Consider the following 22,369-nt stretch of genomic DNA (forward strand, 5'->3'; position numbering starts at 1 on the left):
TTAAACAGTGGCACCACATTAGCTAACCTCCAGTCTTCCGACACCTCACATGTAACTATCGATGATACAAATATCTCAGCAAGAGGCCCAGCAATCACTTCCCTAGCTTCCCACAGAGTTCTAGGGTACACCTGATCAGATCCTGGGGATTTATCTACTTTTGTGTTTCAAGACATCCAGCATCACCTCCTCTGTAATATGGACATTTTTCAAGATGTTGCTATATATTTCCCCACATTCTATACCTCTCATCTCCTTCTCCACAGTAAATACTGGTGCAAAATACTCGTTTTGTATCTCCCCCATTTTCTGTGGCTACACACAAAGGCTGCCTTGCTGATCTTTGAGGGGCCCAATTCTCTCCCTAGTTACCCTTTTGTCCTTAATGTTATTTATAAATCCCTTTGGATTCTCCTTAACCATATTTGCCAAAACTATCTGTGTCCCCTTTTTGCCCTCCTACTGCATTTTTACTCGAAGGATTTACTTGATCTCTCCTGTCTATACCTGACATATGCTTCCTTTTCTTTCTTAAACAAACCCTCAACTTCTCTAGTCATCCAGCTTTCCCTACACCTACCAGCCTTTCCTTTCACCCTAACAGAAATATACTGTTTCTGGACTCTCATTACCTCATTTTTGAAGGCTTCCCATTTTCCAGCTGTCTTTTTACTGTGAGCATCTGTTCCCAAACAGCTTTTGGAAGTTCTAGCCTAGTACCGTCAAAATTAGCCTTCCTCCAAGTTAGAACTTCAACTTTTAGATCCAGTCTATCCTTTTCCATCACTATTTTAAAACTAATAGAATTATGGTTGCTGGCCTCAAAGTACTCTCCCACTGACACCTCAGTCACCTGCCCTGCCTTATTTCCCAAGAGTAGGCAAGTTTTGCACCTTCTCTCGTAGGTACATCCACATACTGAATCTGAACATTTTCTTGTACACACTTTACAAATTCCTTTCCATCTAAACCCTTAACACTCTGGCAGTCCTAGTCTATGTTTGGAAAGTTGAAATCATCTCTATCTTAAATATGAGTCTTGTTATTTTTAAACAGGATGCCCTAACTCTGAATGCTCCCAAAAGGGAGAAAATATCCTTCCAGCATCCACCTTCTCAAATCTTTTCAGAACCTTGTATGGCTCAGTAAGATCATTTCATTCTTGTAAACACTGATGGACACTTCATCCAAGTTATTCATGTAAACTGTGGATTGTTGAGGCCCAAACATTGATCCCTGTGTCAATTTTGAAAAACCTAAAATGATTAATTTATGCCTGTCCTCTGCTTCCTGTAAGCTAACCAATCTTTTATCCATGCTAACCTGTTACTCCCTACACCATGCGTTCTTACTTTGCATTGTAAAATTTGATGCAGGATCTCGTTAAATGCCTTCTCGAAATCTAACACTATATCGACAAGTTCCCCTGTATCCACTTGCTTATTTCCTCAAAAAACTCCAGAGTTAAACATGATTTCCCTTTCACAAACTATGTTCTGGCTTTGTCAGATCGCACTGAGGTCTAAGTGGTGGTTATTTCCTCCTTAATAAAAGATTCCAGCAGGTTTCCAAGTTTACCCACAAATCCCCAGTCCTATGCTCATATTTCTTTAAAAAAAACACAGCAATTATAAGAAAACAATTTTAATTGCTTTAAGACGCAGTCTACTCCATATGTCCTTTTCACTTTTTCAAAAGTGATGTTCTAGCCTATGTTCTTGGATGAGCGATGCCAATTTGGAACATGGGTCCTTCCATTTGGTGACAGTTCAAGTTAATCAGTTGCTTATTTATGCATTACTCATTCATGACATGCAGCATGTCATGTTAAAGAATATATAAATTCTGGAGAAACTTAGATTTGCAGCATCTTCAGAACTTTTCAGAGGAGTCATATCAGACTTGAAACACTACTCGGTTTCTTTCTCCACATATGCTGCTAGACATGCTGAGTTACTCCAGCATTTTCTGTTTATTTCAGATTTCAAATATCTGCAATATTTTGCTTTTATTTTCAGTTTAAATATTTAGATTACTTTCCAGCTCAGCCAGCGAAAAAAAAAGTTCAATTTTCAATGCTCAAATGTATAGAATTATGAACCTGGCCTTATTGGTCACAGATTTATTGGAACCAGTGAAAACTCATTAAAATTCACAAAGCATTGCCACATTATTACATCAACAACAATCCCTTGAATAATCATAACATACAATCTGGATGATTCTGCTATCTTTAAATTAAAATTAATACAGCTTCCTGCAGAATTAAGATGATTTCAAAGAAAATATATTTCTTGCACCTTGAAGGACTCTTATGGACCTTAGGGCAATTACATTTCTATAATGTTGTCTAGGATGGATTATACGGGTGATGTTGCTAACAGCATCAACATGAATGAGGAATCTGGGTGCAGTGTATACTGGGAGCAAATTTTAATTTCCAGATTCTATTCCTGTTGGAATGTGGAACACAGTGAAGGAGAGTCACCATAGGTTTCTCTCTCATTAAGAGATGAAAGGTGGTGAGGGTCACCACATCTCAGGCAAGGGGCAATGCTGAGAAGGTAGTATCTTCATGGTAAACCTAGCTGGTATAAGAATGGAACCTGAACTGTTGAGTCACTCTATCACAAACCAGCCATCCAGCTAATTGACTAGTAAATGGTAGCAGAGAGAAACTGAGGGAGATTCTGGAGGAGCTGACCAATTAAGCAGCTGCCTCTGGGAACTCCAATAAATTAAGGGCAGCAGGGGAATACTCGACTAGAACAGTGGGCAGCAGAAGTAGGTGCTGCAGAAGTGTGTGGACACTGGTCACAAATAGGGGGTACAAGTAGTGCAAATGGGTTAGAAAAAAATGGGTTAGGCACATACATGAAAGAAAGGGAAAAAAAAAATCAAGAGTAATGGGCACCGCTACGTCATGACCATTTATTTACAGTGTCAGCACTAAGAAATTTAGCATCAGGTAGTGATAGTTACCCATTCTGCTGCCTGGAATTTGCCAACACTTTGTAGATGGTTTCCTAGCTCAGTGGGTGCCCTGTATTCTGGATGAAGAGTGCCATTAATCAAACCAGATATGACTAATTGATCGGGCACTACAGATAGTTGGGCAACCAGTCTCAGTTTCCTGGAGTGTCTTGTGGAGTGGGAAGACGTCATAGAATTGGCCTAATGAGACTTCTCTCCCAATTTCACCCCTGCCTCCAAACGCATGGCCATAGGCCATTGAAAAGTGTGTCCTGGATTCCTTAAAGGAGGAAATGCTAACAGAGCAGGTCACTTGACCAGCAATGGCCTAGGAGAGGCGTATGACAAGTAATGGTTGGAATTCTCACTGATCTATATTTGTCAAGGAAACTCGGGAGTGTGCTGGTTCATGTGATTATTGCTCAAACTTGGTTTGTTGCTTAAAATTTACCTAGGTGTCGGTTTTTAATATTCAGGTTAGTGGAGTGTGACAGACAGCGTCTGGAATTGCACAGTGGGGGAACTGGATAACACTGATGAAGTTGAAATGATTTTCCTTTAAAGTAAGTTAGACCATAAGACCTAGGAGTGGAAGTAAGGCCATTCGGCCCATCGAGTCCACTCCGCCATTCAATCATGGCTGATGGGCATTTCAAATCCACTTACCCGCATTCTCCCCGTAGCCCTTAATTCCTTGTGACATCAAGAATTTATCATTCTCTGCCTTGAAGACATTTAGCGTCCTGGCCTCCACTGCACTCTGCGGCAATGAATTCCACAGGCCCATCACTCTCTGGCTGAAGAAATGTCTCCGCATTTCTGTTCTGAATTTACTCTCTCTAATTCTAAGGCTGTGTCCATGAATCCTAGTCTCCTCACCTAACGGAAACAATTTCCTAGCGTCCACCCTTTCCAAGCCATGTATTATCTTGTAAGTTTCTATTAGGTCTCCCCTTAATCTTCTAAACTCCAATGAATACAATCCCAGGATCCTCAGCCATTCCTCGTATGTTAAACCTACCACTCTAGGGATCATCCGTGTGAATCTCCGCTGGACACCCTCCAGTGCCAGTATGTCCTTCCTGAGGTGTGGGGACCAAAACTGGACACAGTACTCCAAATGGGGCCTAACCAGAACTTTATAAGTCTCAGTAGCACAACGGTGCTTTTATATTCCAATCCTCTTGAGATAAATGACAACATTGCATTCGCTTTCTTAATCATGGACTCAACCTGCATGTTTACCTTTAGAGAATCCTCGACTAGCACTCCCAGATCCCTTTGTACTTTGGCTTTATGAATTTTCTCACCGTTTAGAAAGTAGTCCATGCTTGTATTCTTTTTTCCAAAGTGCAAGACCTCGCATTTGCTCACATTGAATTCCATCAGCCATTTCCTGGACCACTCTCTCAAACTGTCTAGATCCTTCTGCAGCTTCCCCACTTCCTCAGTACTACCTGCCTGTCCACCTAACTTCGTATCATCGGCAAACTTTGCTAGAATGCCCCCAGTCCGTTCATCCAGATCATTAATATATAACATGAACAGCTGCGGCCCCAACATTGAACCCTGCGGACACCGCTTGTTACCGGCTGTCATTCTGAAAAAGAACCTTTTATCCCAACTCTCTGCCTTCTGTCAGACAGCCAATCCTCAATCCATACCAGTAGCTCACCTCGAACACCATGGGCCCTTAACCTGCTCAGCAGCCTCCCGTGTGGCTCCTTATCAAAGGCCTTTTGAAAGTCTAGATAGACCACATCCACTGGGTTTCCCTGGTCTAACCTACTTGTCACCTCTTCAAAGAATTCCAACAGGTTTGTCAGGCACGACCTCCCCTTACTAAATCCATCTTGACTTGTTCTAATCCGACCCTGCTCCTCCAAGAATTTAGAAACCTCATCCTTAATGATGGATTGTAGAATTTTACCAACATCCGAGGTTAGGCTGTTGGACAGTAAAGCCTTGCACCTTACCAGCCTAATTGCATTGCTACAAAAATAATATGAAGCATTTCTAATGGAAATCAAGTCTATAAATAGTACTGTCATCATTAAAAAGTTACCTGTCTGCTCTTTCACTATAGAAAATGCTGCTATGCTGCAGATATGTAGCAATTATCCTGACAGATGCATCAATCCACAGGAGTAAAGGAGAAGTGCTTGTGTCATTCTGATGCTATATATGACTTGGAGTGTTGGACTGGGGTGTACAAAGTTAAAAATCACACATCATCAGGTTGTCATCCAACAAGTTTATTTGGAAGCACAAGCTTTTGGAGCACTTGCCACTTTTCAGCCCTAGCCTTGATGCTGTCCAAATCTTTTTGCATTCATCAGCGAACATGCCCACTTCTGACCTTATGTTGGAATCAGTACCAAATCAGTGAGACAGAACAGCTCTCTTCCAAACTAGTACAGCTTCTCAGTTGCCCATTTGCCAAGCAATGGCATCTGAAAATCTGAATGCCTTCACTTTCAATACAACTATGGTGTAAGTCATCGCAGCTCCAGTCAGGATTTCTATTTTTGTTGTGATCCTAGTTAATATTATCACTGGACAAGTAGAATAAACCAAACTATTTACATCCAACACAAGTTTAAAGATTCTAAGTAAACAAAGTACAATCCTGTTAATCCCAAAAGCATTCCTTTACAGTATTCACAATAGAAAGAATTCCCTTCTCCATCACATCTATAAGGCTTAACTGTTGCTTCAATTTCTAGCATTAAAAATCCAATAGGTTCTTCTTGGACCTTTCAAACAACTGTGTTTAGATTTTCTGCTTCAATTAACTCCTTTGGTTGTAACACTGCTGGGATGGAACTTACAAATTAAATTGCTTACATTGATGTAACCTACTTCTTAATAATTCTAAATGATTTCCCTTTAGCAGTAGCAACTCTTTTACACAGTCGGCCTCAGCCACGACTTCTGCAAAACTGTCAAACTAAAACCCAAAAAGGCTTTCTTCATGTGATCGGGGTTTTCCCTTAATAGAAAGGAATCAATCTCTGACCTTTTAAACCTTAAGCACAATTGTTCACTTTGTTAATTCATGAAAATTCTCCAAAACGTAAACAAATTCCAATTAACCTCCAATAATTCTCTCCATAGAACTACTTTTAAAAATGAATTACCATGGCTACTGAAATACTTAAAAACACTGAATATTGAAATACTGAATATGAAATAAATTAATCATTAACCCCTTCAGATGCAGGCCAAATCCCACATACCACTAGATTGAATCCAAACCCGAAAGTCAATGATATTAAAATATAGATAAATCGCACACCCTACATCATATTCTCTTGAAGCCAACCAAGTAAGAAGATCATATCTTATGACACTGGAATACCAAAAGTTTACTCTGAGTGTAGCAAATATAAAGAGAAAGTAATTGAGAGCGAGTTTCCAACAGTTACTAGTTTATTTTAGGGATGGAATGAGGGAAAAAAATCAATTTGTTTATAAATTAGAAATAATAAAATGGCTGCGCTTATTGTGGATGGCACTCAAACTTTATATGGCCAGCATTACATTGTGCATGCTTGAAAAATAAGTACCAAATACTGCCCTCTGTTGTGGCAAAGACCTGCTGCACCAAGGAGGTAAAGATATTCCAACTCTGCAGCCTCCCAGCGCTCCCCCCCCAACCCAACAAACCCCCACCGAATGTCTTCCCCAACACCTGCTTTGACAGTGGCCAGGGTGAGTGCCATTTGCATATGCGCTGACATCACTGTGCTTAGAAGTCGGTGACATTAACTTGCAGGCACTTCCTGCAGCTTGATGTGGCCCCTGACATCATGGCCCACTTCTGCACCTATATATGGGGTCATTCTGCCATTTGGAGTAATCACTCTATAATAATGTACAAAAGTAACAAATGATTTAGATTTCAGCCTCAACATGACTTTCTTTCTCTCACTGAACAGTAAAAGCTTGAATCACGAAATAGAACATGGAACATTACAGTACAGGCCCTTCGGCCCTAGATGTTGTGTTGACCTGTGAAACCAATCTGAAGCCCATCTAATCTACACAATTCGATTTTTATCCAAATGACTATCCAATGACTATTTAAATGCCCTTAAAATTGGCGAGTCTACTACTGTTACTGGCAGTGCATTCCATGCCCTTACTACTAAGTAAAGAAAGTACCTCTGACATCTGTCCTATATCTATCATCCCTCAATTTGAAGCTATGCCTCCTCGTGCTAGCCATCCCCATCCGAGGAAAAGTCTCTCACTATCCACTCTAATTAACCTTCTGATTATCTTATATGTCTCAATTAAGTCACCTCTCAACCTTCTTCTATCCAATGAAAACAGCTTCAAGTCATAGAGATGTACAGATGGAAACAAAGCCCGCAGCCCAACCCATCCATGCCAACCAGACACCCCAACCCAATCCAGTCCCACCTGCTAGCACATGGCCTGCATCCTCCAACACTCCCCCCACCTCTCACACCCATCCAGATTGCCCTGAAATGCTGCAATTGCACCAGCCTCCACCACATCCCCCAGCAGCTCATTCCATACATACATCAGCCTCTACCGCCACCCCCCCACCCCCAAGTTCCCTTCCATATCCTTCGAAATAATGTACAAATTATGATTTATTACAGCATACTGAACAATTTCAGGCTGGAGAATGGAAATCTTCGAGGTTTACAACAACATATACAGTTGCATGATCCCATTCAAACTTGGGGTTAAGCACCAATCTCATCAGAAATCCTACATAAATTTAATGAATGCAATTGCCTGCCAACAGATGAACAAGCTAAAGATGGCAAACTCTGCCACACAATCACGTCATTTTTATTAAAGTAAAGCAACCGTGTTTTTTCTAAATTCAACTTTTATTAAATAAAAGACTAAGCAACCACACCTCCTGACTTGATATCTTCCTTTTCTTAGGTCAATGATTCTTCTTGCAGAATTATTAGTGTGGATGTAAATCAAGTAGTGCAGACAACTAAGAGCACTGCTAGAATTATTCAACAAGGCATCTGAATTTTGGCATTTTTGCTACACACATAGCCTCCCCAAGGTCATTATCAATACCTCCAACAGATGGAGTGCAGCGATTCAAGAAGGCAGCTCCCTACCACCTTCTCAAGGGCAACTAGAGATGGGCAATAAATGCTTGCCCAGCCAGTGGTGCTCACATTGCTGAATCCAGTTTATATGGATTTCAGCAAAATCTTTGACAAGGTTCCATTTGGGAGATTGGTTAAGAATGTAAAAGCACATGGTATCCAGGGTAACTCGGCAAATAGGAGACAGAGATTGGTAGTAAAAGGTTGCTTGTGTGACTGAAAGCTGATGTCTACTGGCTTACTACTGGGATCAGTGTTGGGTGCTTTATTGTTCATGATATATACAAAAGATAGAAATGGAAATATATGGAGGATGATAAGCATTTTTGCTGATGACGCGACGGTTGGCCAGGTGAGGAAGAAGGCCTTAGGTTATAGGACGGTATTGACAAGTTGGGCAGATCAGTGTGAGATGGAACTTAACCCTCATAAGTGTGAGCTGATACACATTGGACGAAGCAACAAGACAAGGCAGTACTCAAAGAATGGCAGGATAGTAGGAAACTCAGAACAACAAAGTGATCTTGGGGTACTTATCTACAAATAAAACGTGAGGTCTGCAGATGCTGGAGATCAGAGCTGAAAATATGTTGCTGGTTAAAGCACAGCAGGTCAGGCAGCATCCAAGGAACAGAAAATTCGACGTTTCGGGCCTGATGAAGGGCTCTGGCCCGAAACGTCGAATTTCCTGTTCCTTGGATGCTGCCTGACCTGCTGTGCTTTAACCAGCAACACATTTTCAGTACTTATCTACAAATCCCTGAAAGCAGCAGGACAGATTAATAGGGTGGTTAAAAAGGCATAGGAGAGAATAGCTTTTACCAGTTGTGGCACAGATTATAAGATCAGGGATCTTACACTGGAGCTGTACAAAATTTTGGTTAGGCCACATTGGAGTTGCAATTGCAGTTGCCTCACTATAGGAAAGCTGTGATTGCATTGGAGGGGGTGCAGAGAAGACAGGCTGAATGTGTTTGGGTTTGCTTCAGAGCAAAGAATTCTGAGGGACCTGAGTGAGCTGGAAATGATTACAAATAACAGGTATTTGTTACAAACAACAGGTGCTATGACATTCCAAGTCCTCATCCACTTAAGTTTTAAAGATTGAGAGGTTTTCTGATTCTAGTACTCTCCCAGACAACGCACTCCAGATTCCCACCACACTCTGGATGAAAAATCTCCTCTAAACCTCATGCCCTTTACCTTAAAATTAAGACCCCTCATTACTGACTCTTCAACTAAAAGGAACAGTTGCTTTTATCCAATCTATAAATGCCTCTCAAGGTCAACTATGCCACTAAGTTTGCAAACAATCAGGCTTAGCCTCAGACAAAAGGCAAAAACAAATTGGAGTTTGTGGTTAGGGGACAGAATTTATGACAGAGATCTTTGCGAATTAAAGCAGCAACTATTAGTAGTTGTGATCCATCATTTTGGAGATGGCATGGAAAAGTTTCGAAGATTGCTGGTAAAGGTTCAGCCAATACATTCTTAAATATATCACCATTCCTTCACTGTAGCATGAGTTAAGGATGGACAATAGATACTGGCAAAGCTAGCAACGTGCACAATCTGATGAAGATGCAAAGGTAGGAACGGGTGGTGGAAAGCTCACGTCAAATATAGGGGAGGTGACGGCCTATCGCTAGACTGTTAACTCAGAGAGATAGGTAATGTTCTGGGAAGTTAGGTTGCAATCCTGCAATGGCAGATGTTGGAATTTGAATTCAATAAAAATCTGGAATTAAGAGTCTAATGATGGCCATAAATCCATTGTCGAATGTCAGAAAAAAAACCCATTTGCTTCACTAATGCCCTTTAGGGAAGGAAAACACAATCCTTACCTGGTCTGGCTTACATGTGACTCCAGACTCACAGTAATGTAGTTGACTCTTAACTGTCCCTTGGGCAATTAGGGATGGGCAAGAAATGCTGGCCCAGCCTAATGGCACCCTCATCCCATGAAGGAATAAAAAAAGATGCAAAATAACATAAAATTACATAGTCAGATCACTGTGAAGACTCTTTTCAACAGTACTTTTTGGCATTGTACCCAGATCTGTAATGCATAAAAAGCTAGAAATCTTGATTGCACTGTGGAAAATGCATGTGTCAGATGCTAGGCAGACTCATATTAAGAGGGGAAAGAATGAAATGTAAGTAAGGCATAAGTATATTTCCCATGTATATGGAAATTTCCCAGTCCAATTATTCGCCAACTTAAACATAATAGGTCCCCCAACTCTACAAATAAAGATATCTGTGCTCTTCCAATTCTAGCCTTTTGTGTATTGTTAATTTTAATCAGATCACAGAAGGGCACCATTCATTCACCTGCCCAAACCCTACGTTCTGGAATTCCTTCCCTAAACATCTTTGCCTCTTTCATTTTAGATGCTCCTTAAAACTTAGCTTTTCACCAAATTTTGATGTACCTGTTCAAATACTTCCTTATGTGAGTTAGTGATTTTTTTGTTTCGATAATGTTCTTTTAAAGTGCCAAAGGAACATTTAATGGTGTTAAAAGATGCTATATGAATCATAAATTGGTCATCTAGTTTCCTACTGATCATGGAATGGTATTTTGATATGAAGTTAAGAACACTTTAAAATTAGAAGTTTAATATCTGGTCTCTGCAAGAATGCAGTTGAGATGTCACATTTTATCTCAACAGGGAATTCAGCAAAAGTAGATGAGAGAAGGCTTGTGAAGTATGAACAGCTACACAGATCTATTGGCCCCAGTTGTCTGTTTTAAGTGTTTTCAGGTACTAAAATAGATTTTTTGATCCCCAGATTATTATTTCAGCCTCCTGCGTAAGCAAAGTTATTTGAAGACCATATCATACTGATATTTTAATAAAAATTACTGCTGCTGATGTCAATTTAGTTTCAAAACACTTTTCATGAAATGAGAAAATGGGACTATCTTTGTTTATGGAAAATGCTCATATTACTTCTCCTTGAAAATCATGATAGCTAAATGATGTTTTGCCTGTGGCAACAGTTAAACTTCAAGGTGACAGAAGAAAGCTACTGCAAAAGGATGAGCAGGTGTGGAGAGGAAACATCAGCACTCAAAACACTCAGGGGCAGTTAGCAAATTCACTCCAAAACCCCAAATTGCCCAAGTAAAATTAATCATGGCACGAAGAAAGAAAGGCTATCTTTCATTTGTGAAATGTAGATAAGGTGTTTGAGGAGCTGCTCCTTTCAGAGATTGCTGTCCAATCACAGGTTCCTTCTCCCCTACACTTTCTGCTCCACAAGAGACAGAATTGATGATTGGAGGAATAGCAGGAGAAGGATTGAGGAACCCTTGTCTTTAATTCATTCATAGTTGTGCGTGTTACTGGCTTTGCCAGCATCTACTGCCTATCTTTAACTGCACTTGGAATTTCAGGATTTCAATTGTCATAAATTATAATCAATTGACATAAAAATACATCTGCTTCACTAATGTTCTTTTGGGAAGGAAATCTGCCATCCTTACCTCATCTGACTTATATGTGACTCCAGACCCACAGCAAAGTGACTGTTAGCTAACTGCCCAAGTACACTACACAGTTCAACAGCAATTAGGAATGCGCAACAAGCACTTGCCTTATCAGAGATACTACCCCTAGAATTTAAACTTAAAAAAAATTAAATGAAGAATTTAAAAGAACTTTGAAAATAATTTTCATAATTCCAACTGTATGAATGATGCAACACTTCACCATAAAATGTGAAATTACACTTTAAGGGGTTTGAAAAAGTCTCATTTGCTTTCATATTTGCTTCAGAGAAATGAAGAAGGCGAAAGACAACCACTGGGTTTGTTTTCCCAGATCCTGAAAGACATTGGCAATGGCAAGATTGGAAAAATTAAATTCTTGATGTCAAGAAAAATGAAAGAGTCAGACCAGGTTTTAACAGCGAGATCAAGCAGCCTATCTGCATGCATTAACGTTTTAGTATTATTTATTCTTGCTTCATTTATACACATTTTCAATTCTCTTACTTGGCAGAAATTAGAGGACTGCAATATCCCAGCATTAAAGTCAGAGCAGATACTGGCAGCTCCAACTCTCCGCTTGTCCTTCTAGGGTGCCATCTTAGACAGCAGTGCCCAACAACCCTGGCTAAGAATAACCATTGGCTAGTGAGGGTTTGCAGCCACGGTCCATGGATTTGCCATTGAACATGATTCAGCTTCACTGCACCATGGCGCACATTTAGAATACACTTGTCCACTTCAATAATGTGTATCGGAGTGCACTGACACCTATGACTGTAATGCTGCTGCTAGACTATGCAGGGACAGGCACCCAACCCATGCAGGGTGCATCTCAAAGCTGTTCATTTATTTCCTTAGCGTTCGCTCACTTCACACCTACTTGGCTGCTCACAGCATCTGTGTTTTATCTTACCCTTTTGGGCTTTGCCACCTCATTCAGAACTTACAGGTTTCACAGGACTTCTTCCTTGCCTTGCCTTTTAGCACAGACACAAAGCTGTGCATCTTGTCACAGGTGTTAGCAGTGATCAGTCAATAGCTCTATTTCTGTACAGCGCCATGCTACATCAATGTCACACCTATAGCTTGTGCCAGACGCTTACACATCAAAGCATGTGCTTCAACCAAATTGAGACATGGCAAAGTCTCAGGAGAGTAGTCCTCAGTCAAGTGGGATTGTTCTCAGCACAGTCAGTCAAGGACAACATTTGATCTCAGTTCAAGGGCTTGGACATCGTCAGGAACCACTTGGGGTGGCAAGGGTCGAGGGCTCTGTATCATCATAGTCTCAGGAATGGGCCACAGTCAGTCCTGCAGGTCCAATGTAACTAATTAGCGGTAAGTCAGTCAGGGAGCAGCAAAAATGTCAGTCACAGATCTGGTAACTCAACAGTCAGGGTTGCCCTTCCAAGTTATGGAGTCTTCAGTCCAATTCATCCATGTCGACTAGACCTGTTGGTCTGGGTGGGCTATGGTCAATCTTTGGTGGCTGGTTACTGCTGGGTTTCGGAAGCCACTGCTGTGGAGAGCTGGAAATGTGAAACTAGCACAGAATGCAGGAAACTCAGAAGATGTGAATAAGGGGCAAGAGTACGCCACTCAACCCGTTAAAGCCTAATCTACCATTCAATTAAGGTCATGTCTTCACAGATGCTGTCAGAACTACTGAGTTCCTTCAACATTCTTGGTGCTGTTTGAGGAAGTCAATTATGGGAATTGAAAGCAACATACTGGGGTGCAGAAAGGACAGTAATTGTGACAATGGCCAACTCAAGGGTTGAAGACAATAATACACTGGACCACATGGGATGGGGGGAGGTTTATCGACAGGCACCACCCCAGCCCTGGTTTCAATGATGGGGATGGACGAATCAATGTATCACAGTGGTTGGCAGGATTGAGCTATATGCTCAGGGTCAGGGGATATTGTTGGAAAATGAAGATTTAAAGAAGGAATTGGGTGGGAAGCTCAGATGAGGTCAACAGGGATAGGAAAGAAACATGGGGTTTGCTCGGTCAGCTAAATGAGCAGATTGGGCCGGTTACTATAAACTGGATTGTAAATGCACAATTTAAATGAAAAATGACTGCCACTACCTAGAGTGGCTTGAGTAAGTATTTCAGATTCTGTCTGAAATCTCAAACTGTATGTGTGATTGATGTTAATTACATTGATCAGGCAGCATGCAGTGTCCAACAATATGGAATACAAAACCTGGCCAGAAGCAATTTTGTGGGTGGCACAGTGGCACAGTGGTTAGCACTGCTGCCTCACAGTGCCTGAGACCCGGGTTCAATTCCCGACTCAGGCCACTGACTGTGTGGAGTTTGCACATTCTCCCCGTGTCTGCGTGGGTTTCCTCCAGGTGCTCTGGTTTCCTCCCACAGTCCAAAGATGTGCAGGTCAGGTGAATTGGCCATGCTAAATTGCCCGTAGTGTTAGGTAAGGGGTAAGTGTAGGGGTGTGGGTGGGTTGCGCTTCAGCGGGTCGGTGTGGACTTGTTGGGCCGAAGGGCCTGTTTCCACACTAAGTAATCTAATCTAATTTTGATCATGTCATTGACCATTGCAAACTAATCACTGCTATCTCTGTGTACTACAGCTAATCATGTGACTGTGGACTACAATTCAAAGATGGGGAATGGTGGGAAAGGTTTCAATAATCTTGCTGCATTTACAATTTCCTATTGTATTCGTGCATTAGATCTTGTGCTGCATACGTCAGAACAAGGTCCACTTACAGACATTCCATATCCTACCTTGTCAGAGTCTTCCATGTCCAGTGTAATGAATACTATGTTAAACAGTTATTTATGCGTGTTATGAATACCAACTGCTTACATTGATAAGGACTTGTGCCTATTTCTAATACTTTCCACACAGGTCCTTGATGTCATTTCTCCAGGCAAACAAGGTGCATTGCTGCTGCAGTTTGAGGTTGTCCAGCGACACGGGCACATAACGGTCTTCTGTGGGAGCAGGACTTGCATCCTGAAAGAGTCCTGACTATCCTATCTCCGTGGCCATCAAGGTCACAGCTGTGATAAATTTTTATGTAACTAGTTGCTTCGAATTATCCACTGGGGACCTCTACGGGATTTTTCAATCCTATCACTTCTCATTTCCTTGTGATGAGCTTCAGTGCTGCAGCCCAGTCAGTAAGCTTTGCCAATGTAGGTGCAGGATATGCAAATATGCAATTTCCAACAAAGTGTCACCAGAATGTGCCTTCAAAAGCTGTTCAGTTTTGTTTCCTTCCCACTACTGTGAAGAGCTATTCACGGCTGGCACATTCACTTGGTGTACAGCTAGATTTTAAATATGGCACAGTAATCAAAATACTTGGAAGGTCCCAGCAGTGGTGAGGAAGTACACCACTGATGTTTGCAATATGGTGCAAGGGTAGTGCCATAGAGGCACTGTGCATAGAAAATAAGATAACCAATAAAGAATTATGTGAGATCTATAAAATTCCCTGAAATACAGACACCCTAATTTGGTAAACTTCAGTCCATTGCTCCTTAAAGAAATTATGCATAGCAATGCGAATACATGTAGGAAATAAAATCAAAAAATTCAAAAACAGGAAAATTCATTAAGAAGTCAAATGGTTAACAGTAAAGGTTAAAGAGACATGTTGGAGTTTCTCAGGAACACGAGTCTGGCAGGAAGAGGCCAGAGTTTGACTTGGTTTTGGGACTGTACCGTATTTGGGTCAGAAGAATTGTGCACATGAAAGCAACAGTATAGAAGTTTGCTTGCTCCCTGGCTGTCCTTTTATTATTAACTTATTGACAGTTCAGATAACAAAATCTCAGTTGTAAAGAATTAAATGAATATTCCTCAGAGTCGACTGAATGCACACTGCATGCATTCGTGTTATCAGAAAACAAGCATGATACAAGCCCCTGTGTTGATGTTATCAATCATGGAGACTGCTTAACTGGTCAGTTACACTTCATTTACATTTTTTTCTTTTGATTTTTCCCTTAACTGTGTCTGTTTGTCCATCTGACTTTGTGTTAGAGCGAAAACTATGGCGTTTAAATCTTGGGCATTAATTAGAGTTCAGTGTGTGGCGCTGGAAAAGCACAGAAGGTCAGGCAGCATCCAAGGAGCAGGAGAATTGACATTAAGGGCATAAGCCCTTCTTCCCTTCATCATTAATTAGATTAACTTGTCTCCTCTGCTAAAGTTATTACTAATAAATTGTTAAATCTTTTGTTCATACTATAAACTGGTAAACTACTACAGACTTCACAAAGTCTAGTTTTCGTTATTCAGATGTCTTGTTAGGAACCATTAGGGTAAACTTTGAAGGTCATTATTTTAATTTTACTGGTTTTTTTTATTCATTCACAGTATGAAGGCATTATTGGCCAGGCAACATTTTTTTTTTGTCCATCCCTTAATGGTCAGTGTGCTAACTAGGCCATTTTAGAGAACAGTTAAAAGTCAACCACATTGCTGTGGGGCTAGAGTCAGATCAGGTAAGGACATTAGTGAACCAGATAGGTTTTTCCGATAATCAACAATGGTTTCATGGTCATCATTAGACTTTAATTCCAGATTTTCAATGATAATACTACTAAGCCATTGCCTTTCCTCAACATAGGTACAGGGACGGTGATTTGATGTGGCTGTCTGTCTCTGTCATATTACAAGGCCAACACTTGCTGTCCATCCCTAATTGCCCTGAGTGGTTCACTAGGCCACTTCAGAGGACAATTAAGAGTCTACCATATTGCTAAGAGTTTGGAGTCATACACACATTAGACCAGGTAATGATGACTGATTTCTTTCCCTAAAGGATATGAGTGAACCAGATGTCCTTTTACGACATTAATAATAATTTTGTGGTCCTCATTAGTGAAACTAGATTTTTTTAGTTTGGGTTTATTTAATATAGATTTAAGTCCCAGCTTCCATAGTATGGGATTTCTATTCCTAGCTCAGGATCTTTAGACCAGGCCTCCAGTAACATGACCACTACTTTGCTGTACCATTTTAGATTAAAAAGTTGCACTTTCCTCAGCATTGACTCCAAATTAGGACACTGCTTTCAACAACGTTTCTACTCAGGTCCTGCTTACTCTCTGCAGTTTACATTATTCTAGCATAGATAGAGAGCATTCTTATTTTCCAAACTGTCACATCTAAAAATTTCAGGTTCTATATCATCAATTAAAAGTTAGGTGTTAAATTCACTCAGATTAAAAAATAGAGAGCTTTCCAAAAGCATTGCATTCTTAATAGAATAACTATTAATTGTAAACTGAACACCTTCAATGATGTACAAACACAGCAGCCTCCTGTTATATTAAAATCAGTTATAAATGTAATCCAACCAACTGGCACACGGCCATAGAGAAGTTCCTTTTCCATTAAAGGGAAACTTGAGAAAGGAACAAATGAATAAGGCTGTACTTATATGCCATGCTTTCAGGACATTCCTAGCCACGTCAAAGCCCAAAAAATAGTTTTCAAGTTAATTCACCGCTGTTATGTAGGAAATACAGCAATCAATTTACATGTGGCATATTCCACTAAACAGCATCTGACATCTGCAATAGCAATGTTAGCTAAGGAATGTTGACAAAGACATTATTGAACCACCTGTCCTTTTGAATATCACCACAGAATCAACCAACAGAATGGGTTAATGTCTTATACAAAATAAGACACCTGTGACAATTCAGCATTCCCTCATGACAGCTTAGACAATGTACTTAAATTCTGATTTAGAGATGAAGCCACTATTAAGTGAACCAAACAAGCTGTTGGAAAAATAAGGCAAACAAGGAAAAACAGCCTCCAAGTTACTGCTGTTAACATTGCTACAGCTAGTTCAAAGAGGCATCAACAGAGAGACGAGATGCTAACTGTACAACACAATACTGTACACAGAATCACAAAATTTTCAAGAAAGGAATGGTCAAAATTCTTTTCTCAAACAAACATCAATGCATTGCATAATTTTCAGTTTGAAAATAGTATTCTTTGATTCTGCTTCTATAAAAGGAATGATAATCTCATTTTAATTTCAACATTTAATTATATATTATATTGTGCTCTGATTGCAAACATACAGCAGAGGCAGATATTATAGCATTTATTTCATGAGAATTTGCCCTTTGATATTAAAATAGTTTGAGGAAAACATGATGCTCAAGAAGCTTATTTAATGAACAAAAGGTGCTTTCTGAAAAGCACATTCGCTTTACAAAATAGAATAACACATAATTTGAAATTAAAATAATACATTTTTCCTTTTTTTAAAAAATTTTTTCCAAGCAAATGAGTCTATTTATGGAATGGGATAAGTCAGTTTAAAATTCAAGCAGAGTTAATTTACTAGTTAAGTGATAATATCCACTAACTAGTCAGTCCCTGCCAAATCAAGTAATTCCATTCAAGATTTCAAGAGGTTTTGCCTTTATGTTATATTAAACAACAGATACTACAGGAGAGATATAGGAGCAGTCTGTCATGGAATAATAAAGCATTAGAATGAATTCAAACAAAGAAAAAAATAGATAATGGTTTGAATAATATTATACACACAGAAATATATATTCATGGTTTCCGATTTACTCCAAATTCCAATTTTTAAATTTTGCTTCCAGCACTACAATTAAGTTTTAGCGGCCATTGGCTCGATAAAATATTTCACTCTTAAGTGCTGAATAGCAATGGAAAAATGAACAAAAGGTGGGTACACATTTGTGATGGAAAACTATTACTACAGAAGTGCTTCAGGAATGACTAGGTAAGAAATGGTAATTCCTTAAAAACAAATTTGCATCTAATCCCCCAGATCCCCAAAGTTTACTCTTTAAACTACATATCATCCTTTTAGTCTAAATTTTCTGCTGTGTATTGACAGATTTTAAGTTGGACAAAATAATGCAAATGTAATTTGAGAAAAGGGAAATATTTAAAATGAAAAAGAAATGATTTCAATCATTGCTCTTCTTGACAGTTTGAGCTGAACCATTGGACTAAATGCTTTGAAAGCATCCACATCATTGAGAGGGACTAAGGGAAGGAAGAAAACATGATTGTCACTTTTTAAAAAAGTTGACTTCTTTCTGATGTACAGTTCTATGGTTCTGACAGCCTTCCAATACTTTCCTTAAGAGGCCAACTTTCAAGTGTGAGCCTCAAACCTCTGCTATTTGCATGAACAGGGAGAAAGTGAGATGTGCAGATGCTGGAGGTCAGAGCTGAAAAATGTGTTGCTGGTAAAGCGCAGCAGGTCAGGCAGCATCAAAGGAGCAGGAGAATCGATGTTTCGGGCATAAGCCCTTCTCCTGCTCCTTTGATGCTGCCTGACCTGCTGCGCTTTTCCAGCAACACATTTTTCAGTATTTGCATGAACACCTCACCAATCTTGTTTTAACATTTCAGGTTCATCTCAGAAGGGTTCAAAGGAAGGGTCACTCGACCTGAAACATTAACTGATTTCTCTCCACAGATGCTGCCAGACCTGCTGAACTTCCTAGCAATTTCAGTTTTTATCACCAATATTATTCTTGTTTTATAGTCATATATGCATTCAATGGGCACTATTCAGTCATGATCACTTGGCTGAGTTAATTTTTGTTCAATCATAGTGCCCATATGATTGCCCTGCTCAGAATAACTCTGGAGATGATTGATTTTTATTAGTCAACCTTTTATTTCATAGCTAAGCCATCAGCAGGATTACAGAAACTCTATCAAGCACAACTGTTTGTGGTTATTCGCTAAAAAAAGACTAGTCAAAGTGGATGGAAAGAAGGTAATACCCAGTATAAGATTTTAATTAATTATGTATACTTTGCTGGTTGGCTAAAGACACACTTTGATTTTGCAAACTGAAGTCCTTTAACAATACTGACAATGGCTGTTCATCTAAACATTCTTTCACAGAATGTGAATGTCTCAAGCTGGGTCAGCATTTATTGTCCATTACTAGCTGCCCTTGAGAGGATGCTGGTGAACAGGTTTCTTGAACCACAGCAGTCCACATGATGTATACAATGCTATTAGAGAGTTGCAGGATATTGACCCAGCAACAGTGAATAATCAGCATTATATTTCCAAGTCAGCATGGTATGCGGTTTCAAGGGAAAGCTTGTAAGTGGTGGTGGTCATGGATTTGGAAGTTGCCATTGAAAGAACCTTGGTGAATGGCTGCAAATCATCTTGTAATATGTACATTTGGTTGCCACTGCATGTGATTCATGAAGGTAATGAATATTAAAGGTGTTAGATGGACTGTCAATCAAATGGGCTGCTTTGTCCTTTACAGTATCAATCATCTAGAGTGTTTTTGGAGCTGAACTCAGTCAGGGGATTGATGTGGAGAATATTCCACCATACTCAATTTGTGTTTTAATAATCGTAGACATTCATCGGGGAGACAGGAAGAAAATTACTAACTATCGAATTCCTAGCCTCTGACCAGCTCTTGTTGTCACAATATTTGCATGATCAATGCAATTCATTTTCTGGAGAGTGGTAATCCTCATGAAGTTGATCGTAGGGAATTCAGTGGTGGGAATACCTCTGAATGTCAAGGAAAGATAGTTATATTCTCGTGATAGAGTTGGTCAATGACTGTATTTGTGTGGCATGAATTTAACTTACTACTTAGAGTCATAGAGATGTACAGCATGGAAACAGACCATTTTGGTCCAATTCATCCATGCTGACCAGATATCCTAAATTCATCGAGTCCTATTTGCCAGCAGTTGACCAATATCCCTGTAAACCCAAGTTATTCATGAACCCATCCAAATGCCTTTTAAACGTTTTAATTGTACCAGCCTCCACTACTTTGTCTGGCAGCTCATTCCATACATGCACCACCCTTTGTGTGAAAGAATTGCCCCTTAGATCCCTTTTAAATTTTGCCCCTCACTGTAAACTTATGTCCTCTAGTTCTGGACTCGTCCAATCCAGGGAATAGATCGTCTATTTACCCTATCCACAGCCCTCATGATTTTATAAACCTTTATAAGGTCATCCCTCAGCCTCTAGGGAAAACAGCACCAGCCTATTAGGAGAAAGTGAGGACTACAGATTCTGGAGAATCAAATCTAAAAGGGTGGCACTGTAAAAGCACAGCAGGTCTAGACAGCATCTGAGGAGCAGGAAAGACGACGTTTCGGGCATAAGCCCTTTGTTAGAAATTAGCCGAGGCTAGATACTGTCCAAGTCTTCTACATGTGGATACAGGCTGTTTTAGTATCTGACAAGTTGTGATTGGTGCTGAATAATCATAGCGAAAATCCCTACTATTATGATGGAAGATAGCATGCTTGCCTTCATCTGTCAAATATGAAAGTTGGCAAGATATGTTACAGCTGTATAGAATTTTAGTCAGGCCACATTTGGAATACTGTGTGCAGTCCACATTACCACAAGAATGTGAATGCTTTGGAGAGGGTACTAAAAAGTTTTACCAGATTTTGCTTGGTCTAGAAGGTTTTAGGTATATGGAGAAGTTGGAAGAACTCAATTATTTTCAGTGGAAAGGAGGAGACTGAGGTGACCGATAGGGATCTATAAAAGTATGAGAGATGCATTGATAGTCAGAGGTTTTTCCTCCCCCAGGGTAGAAACTACAAGAGGGCACAGGTTCAAAATGAGAGGGATAAAATTTATGGTTGAAGTATGGGGAAATCTATCATACAGAGGGAGGCGAGGGCCTGAAATGCACTGCCGGTGGAAGCAGACACATTAGCAACGTTTAAGGCATATCTTGATAGACACATGAATGGGAGGCAATCAGAGGATTAGGAATCAGCGCACGCTTGTTGGGCTGAAGGGCCTGTTTCTTTGCTGTGTTGTATGGTATTGATACAGCAGCTGCTGAACCTATAATATTACCTTGAGGAACTATGGGCTGTTGTGGTGCAGTGGTAGTGTCCCTGCCTCTGAGCTAGACCTCATTTTAAGTCCCACCAGCTTCACAGATGTGTAATGAAATCTCTGAACAGGTTGATTAGAAAACATCTTTCAGTGATGATCTGGTACTGAGATAACTGCTTCCAACAATCACAATCACTTTAATTTGTGCTTTAGCCAGTGGAAAGTTTTTCTCCTGAATCCCAATGACTCCAGTTTTAGGAATCAAAGTAAAAAACCCTTTTGAAAGGCACTCATCTATGGATACTGTAAGAGGCTGTAATGACCTGTGCATCCAAATAACTCAGATGAAAAATGACTACTTGACTGCCTCTGAAGAACAGAGGGAGGAAACAATAAAAATAAAATAGTCAAAAGAATTTTTAGAATTCAAATTACTTACATTAATTCTTTGCTGTAAATGGTACTTGCAATTACTGTTTTACTCAATAGCAGTGAGTGATGAAAGTCTGATTTTAACTCTGCTTATTCAAGGAGTTTACATTACAGTATGTTATTGACACATACAATCTGATCTAATTCTCAATCTGTTAGAAAATTAGAAGCTTTAGCTCATTAATAATCCAAGAAGTGAACAACTTACCTGTGTTCCTTACTATTGGATACCAGTCTGATCAGTAATAATGAATATTTCAAATTGTGAAATATTTACAACTACTGAGGCAGTGTAAGCTCTAAATTCACCATTACAGAATGCAAGTAAATTTCTGAAGAAACAAAAAATAAAGATTCTGAATGTACCAGAATTTGAACCTTAGGAAAAACAACTGCATTATTCACATGAACCAGAGTATAAATTAAATAAAGACATTTTTAGGGAAGTTCCATCTTGGAAACAGATAGGAATTTTATTGCTGTTGATTCGTAT

General features: G+C 39.8%; 1 protein-coding gene across 1 annotated transcript in view; it reads right to left on the minus strand.

Annotated features, from left to right (window-relative positions):
- cdc40 (cell division cycle 40 homolog (S. cerevisiae)) overlaps positions 1–22,369 on the minus strand; it is a 134,217-nt gene that overhangs the window by 15,252 nt on the left and 96,596 nt on the right. The gene's annotated exons all lie outside the window — the stretch shown is intronic.

The sequence above is a fragment of the Hemiscyllium ocellatum genome, chromosome 3 (assembly GCF_020745735.1).
Source record: "Hemiscyllium ocellatum isolate sHemOce1 chromosome 3, sHemOce1.pat.X.cur, whole genome shotgun sequence".
Lineage (NCBI taxonomy): Eukaryota > Metazoa > Chordata > Chondrichthyes > Orectolobiformes > Hemiscylliidae > Hemiscyllium > Hemiscyllium ocellatum.